Source organism: Peromyscus californicus, unplaced genomic scaffold (genome assembly GCF_007827085.1).
Source record: "Peromyscus californicus insignis strain IS unplaced genomic scaffold, ASM782708v3 Scaffold_16__1_contigs__length_79575227, whole genome shotgun sequence".
Lineage (NCBI taxonomy): Eukaryota > Metazoa > Chordata > Mammalia > Rodentia > Cricetidae > Peromyscus > Peromyscus californicus.
The window spans coordinates 51,106,803-51,122,092 of record NW_026294458.1 but is presented as its reverse complement, the minus strand read 5'-3'; the positions used below and the strand labels follow the sequence as shown (position 1 = coordinate 51,122,092).

Genomic DNA, 15,290 nt, shown 5'->3' with positions numbered 1-15,290 from the left:
GATACCACAAGAGACAAAGGCAGCATCTACATAAACACAACAGAAAAGCTTGGCAAGAAACACACAGCCACAGATGGTGAGAGGTGGCAGTTTCTTCAGCAACTGAAACAGATTTTCCTGAGAAAACATTTCATGAAAACTTTGCTTTTAACCAGTCTGTTCTTGCATACTGAGGACAATATTCAGGAAAAAAATCTTTGCTGTATATAGGCACCACACTGAAGATTATTTCTTTGATGTTTTACTGGGAAAAATGGAAAATACTCCAAATTTAGTTGTTTTGTCTTGAACAAACATGAAATAAACAAAATTGGGTATAAGGCCATCTAACTCCCATCCCATATTTCTTGATTTTCCTCTATATTTTCATTTGTCTTTAAAATTTTAGAGGAATCCATGATGCCAAAATCTTGGGGAAAAATCTTAAACAAGTAAGTTCAGATTGACAAGGGATTAGGTTCAAATTTTTCATGAAGGCTTGGTGTTTGAAATACATGAAATTATTAGTAATTTCTAATTATAGAGTAGCACTAGTACACTGGAAAAGATATAAACTAAATGAAAATATTTATTTGCTGTTATATATGCTACACAGCTGTTAATATTGTATTGCTTTAGTGTTTTTTTCATCCCCTAGGTGTTTTGCAATTTTGTCTTTAGTCATCCTAAGAAACAGTACAAAACACTATGAACAATTGATCTGTAAGTTACATTGGCAACTATTCATATTAAATATTCACAATGTCTACTAAATATATACTTTTATTAACAAAGAACAGTCATAGCATTTTGCCTGTCTTTTTATTTTCTTGATGTATATTATTTTCTAATTAATGTATGACAAAAGTATAACATAATAACTAAGAAGATTTCTTTCTTAATAGTAGAATTTCCAAATCTCACCTATGCTTATACCTCACTTTTTTTCTATAAAATGAATGTATATTTTATGCTCATATCCTTAATTCAATTAACCTACAAGAGCAGTATGCATTTTTTATTAAGAAAAATTTTCAATTCATTTTACACACCAGTCAAAGATCCTCCCTCTTCCCTCCTCATGCCCCCCAAGCCTCCCCCTCCCAACCCACCTCCCACTGCCTCCCCCATAAGAAGGCAAGGCTTCCCATGAGGAGGCACATCCAGCAGAGGCAAGTCTAAGGCCCTCCCTCTGTCCCATCAAAGTAGTGGGCTCCAAAAAGCCTGCTGATGCACCAGGGATGGATTCTAATCCCACCACCAGGGGGCCCCCCAAACAGGTCAAGATAAACAACTGTCTTGCCATGCAGAGGGCCTAGCCCAGTCCCATGCAGGCTCCACAGCCATTGATCCAACTTTCATGAGTTCTCACTAGTTTGGTATGGTCATCTCTGCAGGTTTCCCTATTATGATCTTGATGCACTTGCTCATAGAATCCCCTTTCTCTCTCTTTGACTAGATCACTGGAGCTCTGCCTGGTGCCTAGCTGTGGATCTCTGTATCTGTTTCCATCAGTTGCTGGAGAAAAGCTCTGTGATGATAGTTAGGGTATTCACGGATGCATTCTTAATTGCTGAGCCATTCCACTAGCCTTAAAATCTCATGGTATTTTTCACTGATACATGCAAATTTGATAGTTTTATCAAATCAGAATATTAGATTTCAATAGTGATTCTAATTTTTGATCAAATAACAACTTATTTGCTTTTGTACATTTCTTAATAAATTTACCTACACATTTCTCATTTGTTTTATTTTCATAAGAGTATTATAATTCTTTAATATATTCCTTACCAGTGAGCCATTTTTTTATTTAAGAGGATCAAACCAGTATTTCAAAACAATTATATTTGTTTACTATTCCAATTTGAAAAACTTTGCAATACATGCCACTCAAATGAATGACTCATTATTAAAACGTTATTAAATGTATGATTGTCTAATTATGAATATGAGCTTGATATAGTTAAAGTATTTAAAAAAGCAAAACCTGATCCAGGCCTGATGCCACAAGCCTTTAATCCCAGCACTCAGGAGACAAAGGGAGGTGCATCTCTGTGACTTCAAGTCCAGCCTGGTCTACAGAGCAAGTCCCAGGACAGCTAGGGCTACACAGAGAAACCCTATCTTGAAAAACCAAAACAAATAAATAAATTACTAAATAATAATAATAATAAAATTAAAGTCTTATTTATAGCCACAGTAGCAGAATAATTAGCATCATTTGATTTATAATTGAAACATAACTTTATATCAACCTTGTCAGTCACACAAAGCAAATATAAAACAGTATGCAATAGAGAGAATATAAGAGTTAGGCAAACCTTATTAATAACTGACTGCTATGATGTGAAATAACACCATCAGAGACAGTTTAGTAGCAGTGTCAAGCAATGGACAGCCCTCATCTACAGTAAAATTGGATATAGATATTTGAAACCATACTTCCCTTAGAGATGGAGTTTCACACAGTAAGATGCAGGCTAATCAGAAAAGATAAGATAGTGTGAAAACATAAAGTCTGGGGAAAAAAAAGCAGAATGAAAAGCTTTATAAGTCCTCATTATTCAAATCACAGTTAGGAGAAGGCACAAAAAGATATGCATGACTATCATTGCACATAATTATAATTTCAATGTGAATACTATAATGATAGGGAAAATAATTTGAAATATTTTTCACATTAATGAGTGAGATGAATTTCATTTTGAAATGAAAAATTTAAGCAATAATTTTGCTGAATACATTATGTCAATGATAAATTTATGTTTATGCTATTAATCTCCAATCGACACAGAATATCCCAGTAAAAAGTTTATTTAAGAAAAATAATGCTTGTCATATTTTATTAAAACACTTTCTCATATTTTGCCTTATCATATTGTCAATTTTATATTTTAATATAATATTTTCTGCTATTTCCCCTGTTCACTTACATGTTAAATGCAGAAGGATTAACAGCTGAATTATGATAATTTAAAACAGTAAATAAAATACTATGGACACATAATTTCTGAACTATGTATTCAGGATGGAAAAAAGTGTGGTAAGAGATCAGACATCAAAATAAGTATTCCCTTTGAACCATACTTACAAAAGAGAAATACAATAAGTAGAGAATAAGTTATTTTAACATTTTGTGGTTAATATCTTTATGATATAGTATCTAAGCCTATTTGTTTAAAAATAAATGTAATAGCTGGGCAGCGGTGGTGCACACCTTTAATCCCAGCACTCAGGAGGCAGAGGCAGGCAGATCTCTCTGAGTTCAAGGCCAGCCTGTTCTACAGAGTGAGATCCAGAACAGGCACCAAAACTACTTGTAGAAATCCTGTCTCAACAACCCCCATCCCCTGCCAAAAAAATGTGTGGGAATTAAATTAGTTGTAGGACACAATAATCTACTCATTAAAGTATGACAATTAATCTTGATTGCAAAATTGTTGGAATTTAGATCACAGAATCAAACTTCTGAGAATGTTTTGGGCAAAGTTGCTAGATGACATTAATGTAGTGAGAGGACCAACTGTAAATATGAGTGATTCATTTCCATGGGATGGGGTCATAAAGTAAATTGAATGAGCAACAAGCATTCATCTCTCTCTGTTTACTGACCTTGGCCTCTGTGTGATCAGTGGCTTCACAGCTTCTGCTCAATTCTCACCTACACAATAGCAGAAAATTCTGTCTCCTTGAACACTTAGCTGAAATAAGCTCTTTTCCGTTTAATTTGCCTTTGTCATGTATCATGTAATATAGTAATGACAAAAATGTCTAATGCATATAACAAATACTAAAAGCAGTGCCACTACAGTGATAAGCTTGACCATGTATTTCAAAGACCTTTGATACTTGTTTGTAGAAGTAATGTGGAAGAGTAGAATTTGGGAAAATAAAAACCTTTGAATGCTATAAAGAAAACTTAATTGTTCATTTTCCCAACAGCTGAAAAACTAGAATGTCAAGAGAAATGTAGATAGTCAATGCCTAGCTCGTAAGACTTCAGAAAGAACAAATTCTCTGCAATGAATTCAGATAAAAATCATACAAGTTAAGTTCTTTAAATACCTGTCTGCCTGTGTTATGAGAACTTGAGTGAGACTGATTAAAATCAAAATGGACTAAATGTTTTGTTGGAGAATATTAGAAGAGAAATATTGTTCAAACTGTTGCATGGGTACTTGATTACTTCTTTCATCCAAGTCTAAAGGCAGAGATGGGAAAAACTTGTACAAAAACAAATGAAAATTCTGTTGTTTGATAGAGAATAGATTGAGAACAACTTAATCTTACAGAAAAAGGTAAGTTCAAATGCAGCTATGATATATAATGCAATCTTTGCCAATAAAAAGAAATCTGTGTTGTGTTGTCAATGAAAAGACATCTTACATAAAGGATTCTGCCCACTGATTCCTCCATCTGGAGAAAATGAAAATGCATTTCCAAGAGAAAGCTAAATGGATCAGGTAACTGAACGTTTTTCTGCTCAACCAAAAACTCTCCAGGAAAGTGTTTCCTTTAAGCAGATTCTACATGGTATTGACTTTGCAAACATGAAAATTACACAATTGAATACATTGTATGGGGTTTATTTATGGATACAGCCACTGATGACAGATAACCCCTGGTACAACATGCTTCAAAAAATGCCCAAAGGATGCTCAATCATACCACAAGGACACTTTCTCAACTGTTTTCATAGCAACATTAATAGTAATATCCTGAACACAACCTAGATTTCCCTCAACTGAAGAATGGATAAAAATAATGGGTACATTTACACAGTGGAGTATTACTCACTGCCAAAATAATAATAATAATAATAACATCATGAAATTTGCAGGCAAATGGATGGAACTAGAAAAAAATCATCCTGAGTTTGGTAACCCAAACCCAGAAAGACAAACAAGGTATGTCCTCCCTCATAAATGGATATTAGATCCAGACTACAGTCCACAACCCAGAGAAGGTAGGTAATAAGGAGGAGGACCCTAAGGATGAGGTATGGATGGCCCTGGGAAGGGGAAATAAATGAAATCTCTTGGGTAAGCTGGGGGTGACCTAGGCCCTCCGCATGGGGCTGATAGTTGTGTAGTTCGGTCTGTTTGTAGGGTCCCTAGCAGTGGGACCAGGACCTGTCTTTGTCAGTTGAGCTGGCTCTTTGTAACCTGTTCCCTATGGTAGGATGCCTCACTAAGCCTTGATGTAGGGGGAGGAGCTTGGTCCTGCCTCATCATAGTACCCCATGCTTTGTTGATTCCCATAGGGAGGCCTTACCCTTTCTGAGGAGTGGATGGGGGCGGGTGAGTAGAAAGGAAGTGGGGGAGGGAATGGGAGGAGAGTTGGGAGAAGAAACAAACAAAAAAGAAAGGGAAAAAAAGAAAAAAAAAAGTTGTGGGAGACAGCTCCATGAAGATATGAAGATGAGGCCTCAGAAACCTCAAGAGAGTGGACCTGCCGTAACAATGCCAAGTCCCCAAGGAAAGCTGTGGATTAAGAGTGGGTTTTTCCTCAGAGAGAGGTTATGTGTATTGCAGAGAGCAGGGATGGACTAACAAGAGCTATTCAAACCTTATGAAACCCAGATTATCCCAGTATAAACCCAGAAACTGTATATGAGTTTTCCGGATTTAAAGTTTGCCATGCTGAATTCTGGTACTGTGTCATGCCTCTCCTTATTTTTCCTTGTTATTTTGCTGTTCCTTCTGCTTACTCTCTGCTATTATATTTTGAAAGTTAGTTGTGAGTGATTTGTCTTTTGTGGTATTTGGTCTCACAGTTAATAGGTTTCCTGGGTCTCATAAGAGATTCTGCAATTAAATTTTTGATCAGTGTTGGGATTGTTAAGGACTATGGAGACTGTTGAAGTTAGAGAGAACACATTTTGTATTGTTAGAAAGCCATGAGTCTATGGGGAAAATGATTGTGGTTAAAATTATGTGATTGGGAGTCAATTCTACAAAGGTTGGAGTTGTTTAGGTTAATTTTGAATGTCAGGCAGTGGGATTCACAATCACTCAGCAAGCAAAGCTTTCTATGTTTCTAGATTAGGTTAAGTTGTAAAGTCCTACCCCAAATGTGAATGCTACCATTTCCTTGGCTAGGATCTGTGTTGAATTCAAAAAAAGAGAGAAAGCTTTATATCAGCATTTGACTGTTTCTGTATCTACTTCCTGACTGAAAATAGAATCTAAGCCAGTATCTATATCAATGTGATCCCATACCTTCCCCACCATTAAGGACTATAACCTCAAGCTGTGAGAAATTTTGTCAAAGCCACTACAAAGATAACTAAAGTACCATCTGAGAATATAAATGTCCACTTTCCCCTCATCAGTCTATATTTAGTTAATTTCAGCATGAGGGAGTGAACCTGCAGTCACATACTTTGTTACTATATGTCCACTGTCCTCAGGTTCCCGTTTAAGACAAATCCCTGTGTCATAATGCTGTGGGATGGTCTGTAGGTTAAAAGTGTTGCTCTGATTGGTTAATAAATAAAACACTGATTGGCCAGTAGCCAGGCAGGAAGTATAGGCGGGACAAGGAGAGAGGAGAATTCGGGGAAGTGGAAGGCTGAGAGAAAGAGACACTGCCAGCTGCCATGAGATTATGTAAGATAGCGGTAAGCCACGAACCACGTGGCAAAGTATAGATTAATAGAAATGGGTTAATTTATGATATAAGAACAGTTAGCAGGAAGTCTGCCACGGCCATACAGTTTGTAAGCAATATAAGTCTCTGTGTGTTTACTTGGTTGGGTCTGAGCGGCTGTGGGACTGACAAGTGAGAGAGATTTGTCCTGATCATAGGCCAGGCAGGAAAACTCTAGCTACATCATAATAAGGGCTGGACATGAATATGAAAAAACCATATTCATGTCCAGATATAATTCAATTATATCTTACACAATTGTGCAACCAAGATAAGTGAGTGATATCAAAAGCAAGTAAGTTGGCATCACTGTACTATGTATAATCAGGAAGCAGAAAAGAAAGGGAAAAAAAAAGCAGAAGATGAGGAAATATCTAAGGAGGAAGAAAATCCCTGAGAATTGTTAGCCCAATAAAATCAAGTAAAAATAAAAACAATAATTAAAAATAAGATCATCACAGCCATGCATGGAAAAAAAGCCTTTTTTTGTGTAATAGAGAGCACAAAAGGTTCACGTCCATCAAGAAGTCCCTGGCTAATCATCAACAGCAGTTTTTTTCAGTAATGAAAAGGAAGTAAGTCAAGTGACAGCCTTCCCTATGTTCTCTCAACAAACACATGTTTAGCCACTTTATACCATCTAGTTCAGGAGTGTGGAAGCTGCGAATGAAGGGCAGAAAATTTGGTAGCACATCATTCAAAAAGAGAGTGCACTGGGGGAAATTTCTCTGTTTAAATGTGACCCAAGAAATAAAGGACCATGAGTGACCATCACCATGAAGTTCACAATGCTAGAAAAGAAGCTTGAGCCAAGGCGAAGTGAGCTGATAAGCCATGTCAGAAGCCCCACTATTACATCCTTTAGTCTACTCTACTGCTTTAACTGAATAAAGACACTGCAATAATGACACATGGGTGAAAACAAAGCTGCCTTCTGACATGCAAATCAGTACTATGAAAAAGAGGATATTTCCACCCCCACCCCCGCAGAAGCTATCCCAAGAAGAGCGTTGGTATTGGTCCATGCATTCCTGGGTGCTTTGTTTGTTCATATAGTACAATTGGAATATAGGCAATGGTTATTGAGTTTAGGACTCATCATACCATTTTAATTTTCTTTTATTCCCTGTTTGTTTGAAAAGAAACACTTTATAAAACAGGGATTTTAATCATCCTTGGGAGGAGAGAACAAGACAAAGGCTGATGGGACATAAGACGGGACAGAAAATGGTAAAGGTTAAATACACCAGGGGATACAACTGAAATTTAAAAAAAAAAGTGAAAATATGTCTGTCCCATTCAAGTGATTTCATGCAGTTGTTGGGGAAGTCTTTTGATAACGCTACCATCTTATAATACATATATGGTTCTTCAGAAACATACAGTGATGCTATAAATGTGAAATCTAATTTGCACTATTAAGCTTCTATTCTTGCTAAAACTGGCATAATTTGTCTTTGTCCAATGACATGTCCAAATATCCAGAGTGAGATTTGTATTTCAACTAAGATGACTTTCCTTATTTGCACTATTCATTTGTCAAAGTTTCTATGGTTGTTTAATGTCTTTTTCAAGGTCCAGCTTAAATCAGAATTTTTCCAAGTCTGTCAATCCTCAGAAATGTTTTTTTCTAATATAACTTATTGAAAAGAATTCATAATTGATTAATTGATCCGGGTGGTTGTCAGAAATAAAACCTGTTGTTTTTTTTTCTCTCTTTCTTTCTTTGTTTTTTTATAATTGGCATTTGCCTAGCTTAGGCTGGCTTCAAACTCACTAAATCACCAAGAATGATACTTGACTACTGAACCTCCTGCCTCTATCTCCCGTTTGAGTTTATATTAAAGACATACACTAGCACACCCAGGTTATGTGAAGCTGAGGATCATTGCCTGGGCCTCTGAATCTTTTCCTAGTGCTGAAGAAAATGTCCAAGAACCTACATAGAAGTAAAAAGTTTAAAAATTGGGTCATGTCTGTGTCCACAATCCCAGTGACCTGTGATGCCAGCTAGGGTCATGATTATATCTGGGACCATATCTGGGTCTTTGGTCCTACTGCATCCAGTTCCGTGTTGATGTCCATGGCCCGTGTTGTCACCAAAGGCTACACTGATGCCAAGGATCTGGGCCTCCACCTGTTGCCAGGTTGGTGTCTGAGGACTGCATCGCTGCTGGGGCCACAAAGACCCGAGTGACATGCAGTGCCACCTGGGGCCAAGGAATCCTATTGGCCAAGATTCAGACGGGGCCATTTCTGGATCTGCATTAATGTCCAGGGCTCCTGTTGCCACTGAGTGCTGTGTGAATGCCTGGGAACTGGGCCACCCCCTGGGGCCATGTTGGTGTTTGAGAGCCATACAGCTGCTTGGTCCAGCCCTATCTGACTGATCTACATTGCCACCTAGGGCAATGGTGACATCCTGACCCAGACTGTTGACAAGGATTATGGTCCAACTGCAGTTGGGGTCTATGTTAATACCCATGGCCCATGTTGCCCATGTTGCCACTGAGGGCTATTTGTACATCAGGAGTCTGGGTTGCCACCCAGGGCCGAGTTAATGTCCAAGGGCAATGGAGGTGCTGGGGCCATACAGATCTGAGCTGCCTGCACGGCCATCCAGGTCCATGGTGCCTTCCAGGCCTGGGCTGCTGCCAAGGACCATGACTGGATCCATTACCTTGCCGCAGCCTCAATCTGTGTGGATGTCCATGGCTCCTGTTACCACCGAACAACGAGGATAGGGCTGCAGAGTTGATTCCACCCCCCACCAGCAACGGCACTAGGGAGAACTGGTCCTACCTCTCACTAATTTCAGCACGGGCAAAAATGGATGCTGCAACTTGCCTGTGCAGCACATTAGAGTTGACTCCATTGACAGAGGTGTGGGTGAGGGGGCCAGACAGGCATGAGAGTGGGAGAGATAATCTCCTCTCACCCCTCACCAGCTATGGTAGGCAAGAAAGCTTATTCAGGTGTTATGAGAGTGGAAGCAGGCTTTGTACCTCATCTGGACAACACCATAAAGGTGACCCTGTTTACCATTGTGCAGTTAATCTGGCACCACCCTTCATCTGCCATATGGTGGAATGGGAGAGCTGGCCCTGAAGTTATGGGAATGGCTGTTCCTCAACAGTGGACCTTAACAACTGCAGCAGTCAGGAGAGCAGGCCCTGCATCTCGACTTAGCAAAAGAACAGGCTGGCCTTGATGGTGTTGTGGGTAAGCTGGCCCTGAGGGAATGAGAGCAGAAGAAATGGCCCTGAACCTTGCTGTCTACTGTAGTGGATGAGCTAGCTGGGGCTGTGCTGGAGAGCTTGCCCTGGTAGTGATGATTAGGGAAAGCTTGTAGGCTGAACAGTCCAGCTATAATTAGGCCCAGAACCAGAGCTATGAAATAGCCCACCCCAGCATCCACCCCATCTATGAACTGCTGGAGCATATGAAGCATTCAGACCTGCAGATCCAAAGCTGCAGGATCTCCATGACACAAGGCAGTAACAGGATATTCAAGAGGAGTCCCAGGGAGGACACAGTACCGAGGATATAGTAGAAGCCTGAGGCCTCAAACCAGACCAATGACTCATTGAATGAAAACTTATAAGTAAAGATGTATTGGCTAAAGGGTAAACTGTGTGATTCACTGTGTCACACTAAGGTTTTCACGATGAGATTTTGTTTGATTGTTTGTTTTTTGTTTTGCTTTTGTTTTTTATTTCTTATAAAATTCACTTTATTTTTTAGGGGTAAGGAGCTTGCAAGGGCAGGGGATGGCTATGAAAGGACAGGGAGATGAATAGGACTGGGATACCAGATGTGAAAACAACAAAGAATCATTAAGAAGTTTAAAAACAAGCCGGGTGGTGGTGGCGCACGCCTTTAATCCCAGCACTCGGGAGGCAGAGGCAGGCGGATCTCTGTGAGTTCGAGGCCAGCCTGGGCTACAGAGCGAGATCCAGAAAAGGCGCAAAGCTACACAGAGAAACCCTGTCTCGAAAAACAAAACAAAAAAGCAAAACAAAACAAACAAAAAAAAAGAAGTTTAAAAACAAAGTTAAAATTGATAGAATATAATTATTCAAACATGATTTAAAATATAAATGCAATTATTGATGCTGAAATCGTCATGGAATACTATTTGTTATTCTGGCATTTTCTTAAAAATGCAATATATTTGTATACAATGGAGAATAGAAATGTTATTTCAATTCAAAAAGAAAATGGGTAATAATGAGTTATAATCATTGTTGGCTAAAATAAATAGATTGTAGCAGGAATCTTAAAAGATCTTATTAATAAAAACAATCCCAGAGCCTGGTATTGGGGTGAATGCTGGAAGATCAGAGAAGCAGAACAAGTCACAACTACCTCACCTTGCCAATTCCTCAGATGATCCTGTTTCCTCAGACTGGAAATCTCTGAGTCCTCAGCTGAATGGATCTCAGCTGAACTGCTGCTAAAAGCCTAAAAGCTTAACCAGCTCTAGTTCCTGGTTTTCATGCCTTATATACCTTTCTGCTTTCTGCCATCACTTCCTAGGATTAAAGGCGTGAGTCACCATGCCTGGCTGTTTCCATTGTAGCTTTGAACTTATAGAGATCCATATGGATCTCTGCCTTCCGAATGGTAGGATTAAAGGCAAGTGTGCTACCGTTGCCTAACCTCTATATTTAATATTGTGGCTGATCTCTTCTCCTACCCCAAATAAGTTTATTAGGATGCACAATATATTGGGGGACACAATACCACCACAATAGATTATAAAGCTCAGCATATATTAAAGTTGAAAATGTAGTAAGAATATTTTCGGAGATGGAGTTGGAGCTTATTAGTAGAACTCTTGCTTGTCTCATATGTTCAAGGATCTGAGTTTCATTGTCAGCCACAGCACTAATGAAAATATAAGCAGATATAAAAACAAATATTTAATTAAAATTTAATGATTTAATTGAAATAGAATTACATCACGTCCCTCTTCTCTTTTCACCCTTCAGCCCCACATTAACCATCCATGAAACCACTTCCAAACCCCTCCAAGCTCAATTGGATAGCCTATTTTTCTATGAATATATATATATATATATATATATATATATATATATATGATCTGTTTTTGTACTTTGTGTGTATATAGCTTCAAGACTGAATACTCTGCTGCATTGGACAAATGGAAAGAGCTCATCCCAGGCAGAGGCTAAGTTTTTCTCTCCTGTCAATCATGTTTGGCTAAGGGTGGAACTTTGAGAAATTTCCCCCCCCTTCTTGTTGACATGGTCATTAATATTGGCATTGTTGACATCTTGTTTATGCAGCCCTTTCTAGGAGAAATTGTCTATCAGGAAATATAGTATGAATTAGTCATCCCTAAACATTTGCTTATTGGAAGCTTTTCTGGATAGCATTCTTTCTCACAGGTGATATTTCCTTTAGCGTTGCTATTGTTGGTTGTCTTTTTTTAACGTTGTAGAATGTGAACCTTAGTTTTTTTTTTAAAGGAGACAATGACTAAGTGGTGTAAAAAATGGATTTCAGAAGCTTGTACTTTCTGCTTTCTGGTTGCTCTTGGTAAAAGTCAAAATAGTGAAATGAGCATGGTATCATCTACTGCCAAGGATAATTTAAGGAGGGGATGACACAAAGATATCATGAGTGCCATTTATTAATCGTTTCTTATGCATCAGTAAAACTGGCCAAAATAAAGCATTTCACACTAAAATATTTTTAAATAACAAAATAATTCTATGTGTACCTGGCAATTGCTATTAAAATTAGCACGTAGTAATTGTGCATAATTTATATACCCATATTGCTCAAACAAAAGTTTATAATGTCTTATACTATTTAAGAGAATCATTTCCTTTTATTCCTTCCATTATTATATTCTAAATTTAACTTTTCATCTAAAAAGAACAGTAAACATATTAAAATATGTAGCATTAATAATATAAATATATTAAATTTACATTTGGTCAGCTTTTATTCTTTTTTTTTTTTTTTTTTTTTTGGTTTTTCAAGACAGGGTTTCTCTGTGTAGCTTTGCGCCTTTCCTGGAACTCACTTGGTAGCCCAGGCTGGCCTCGAACTCACAGAGATCTGCCTGGCTCTGCCTCCCAAGTGCTGGGATTAAAGGCGTGCACCACCACCGCCCGGCTAAGCTTTTATTCTTTTTACAATACTTTTTTTGTAATCTAAAACATTTTTCATATGAGCTTAATACTCTAGCAGTTACTGAAAAACTATAATTTAATGAGTCTTTAATAAAAACTTACCAATTTGTGATGGAGCAGCAACAGATATAGGTTTAAGAAGTGGTAAAAAAAATCAACTGAGGCTGGGCAGTGGTGGTGCACGCCTTTAATCCCAGCACTTGGGAGGCAGAGCCAGGCAGATCTCTGTGAACTCGAGGCCAGCTTAATCTACAGAGCAAGATCCAGGACAGGAAGCAAAACTACATGGAGAAACCCTGTCTCAACAAACAAACAAACAAACAAACAAAAATAATAATTGAGAAGGGTAACACATGGAGAAAACAAAATTGATGCTGAGATAGAAAAGTCACAGCTCATCCAGGTTAGAAGTCAAGAAAGTTATTGGAAAACACCATTATACTCAAAACATTAGTAGTAACCAGTGAAAACTTACAATCTGTTAAGAAAATGTATTACATTTTTTTTCATTAAATAGATGTCTCCTCTGAACTCAGATTATTAGCAAACTTCTCAAATGCTGCTCTTTATATCTAGATCCATCCTAACTGTGAGTCCTGTAGACACTCAGACATTACAGGAATTGCCAATTGCTTCAGTTATCCTCTAAAATGTGATGGTAAAATCCTACTGTTGAAGATAGGAATTACTTGAAAGATGAAGGTAGCAAGCTGGTACTGATATGGAGTCTTCTTTTCTGCTGGTTAGTTTTTACAATGCCAGGTGATTCTCTCCGTCCTACTAGAAAATATGTGTAACTATCAATCTCGCCCAGAGGTGAGTCCTATGAGATACATCAGTGACTGATCTGGCAAGATATACCCACTGGTGTTATAGTATAGCAAAAATCATGGAAGTAATCAAACAGTTTTTGATTGGATTTAAGATCTACTCCATAAGATGAAACCCTTACCTATCATACATAATAGCTGATAATATAATTCTAGATAGGTCACAGGATATGTTGAAGAACAAACCGCTATCATACTGCTAAACAGACATAGAATTTACTTGACAACTACTGATTTATCATTATCACCATATACTAAGGCAGAAAGCTGAACAGTAGTATTTGGTTTTCCCCTAGGTGCCTAGTCTATCTAGTCTCAGGTTCTTGGGCAACCCTTCAGTGTTGGACATGTTACCTCTCTTTGAGTAGACCTGAAATCATATATGTAGAGTATACCAAGAGGAACAGCTAAAATTAAAGGCCAAATGCCTGCTTCAACGCAACCACGTGATCTATGCACTTGCATAGAATAGCAACATGAGCCTGTGTGCACAGGTGTAGCCCAGCCTTTATAAGCCAGCACCATGATTCCCAGGCCCCTTTCACTCATGTGTCTTTCTGCAGGACTGTGCAAATCTGTCCCTCTGCCTTATCTTATTAAAACTCTTATTAGTGGATTCTGTCGTGTATTGTGACTTTTCCTCGCAGAGTAAGAGCGCTGCAAAAACCAACAATATATAGCTCCAAGTATTTCCCTTTGACTCCCCCTAGAAAAGCACCATCACATGATCCTCTAAAACTGATGTCTTCTTTTTTGTTACTAAGCACTAAATCCAATTGTGCACTCATTTTTTAATATTCGTTTTGCTTTTTCAATACGTTCTTCATGATCTAGGCATATATATGTGTATATATGTTTGTATTACTCTACATGTGTGTAAAATATATATAAGAACATTTCTCAATATGTATAAACACACACATTATTTCACATATTGTCATACTAGAAAACCATTTTTTCTTTCTCATAAGCTTATAATAACTCCATTATTTTATTTTTATGTGTAAATGTTCCTACCTGAGTGCCACAGTGAGTGCGGAGGTCAGAGTACATATTTTAGCTCTCAGTTCTCACAATGTGTCATGTGTGTCCTGGAAATTGCTTTCTACTGGTTTGGGGACAAGGTCACAATCTGCTCTGTGTCACCCTGGCTGCTAAGCAAAACTAATTTTGGCAGTGTTTTTATATCTTGACTCACAAGTGATGAGAATATAGGTGTGTTCCATTATGCCTGACTATATGGCATTGGCTAATGTTAATCTGTACATGTAGACTTTGTAACAAAATTCTGAAATGAAATCCAAGAGAACTGATAAGAACAGATACTACACTTGATCTTAGCCAAAAGGCTGAGAAGCGATTAAAAAAAAAATTGCACGGACCAGTAATGCTACACATGAAAGATGAAGAATAAAATCCTTCTCTGGGGAAAGGCATAACACAAAGTCAGTCATAAAGGGTTCCAAGAGAAGGTGAAGCTCATGTGCCTTTTTCTTTGTCTATATGTCCCATTAAAATGCTATTGGGTATTTCTATTAGGTTGTTTCAGACTAATTAATTCCTTTTAAAATTAAGGTAAAAGGAAGACTTGGAGTTTCACTTTGAGATTTATGAGTAGTTCCTTCAAGATCTACATAGTTTACAATGTTAAAACATAAAT

At 37.9% G+C, this 15,290-nt stretch overlaps 1 pseudogene; it reads right to left on the bottom strand.

Annotated features, from left to right (window-relative positions):
- Nucleotides 1-14,845: 14,845 nt before the first annotated feature.
- On the bottom strand, nucleotides 14,846-14,991 carry LOC128112325 (uncharacterized; annotated as a pseudogene).
- Between the last annotated feature and the right edge of the window lie 299 nt (nucleotides 14,992-15,290).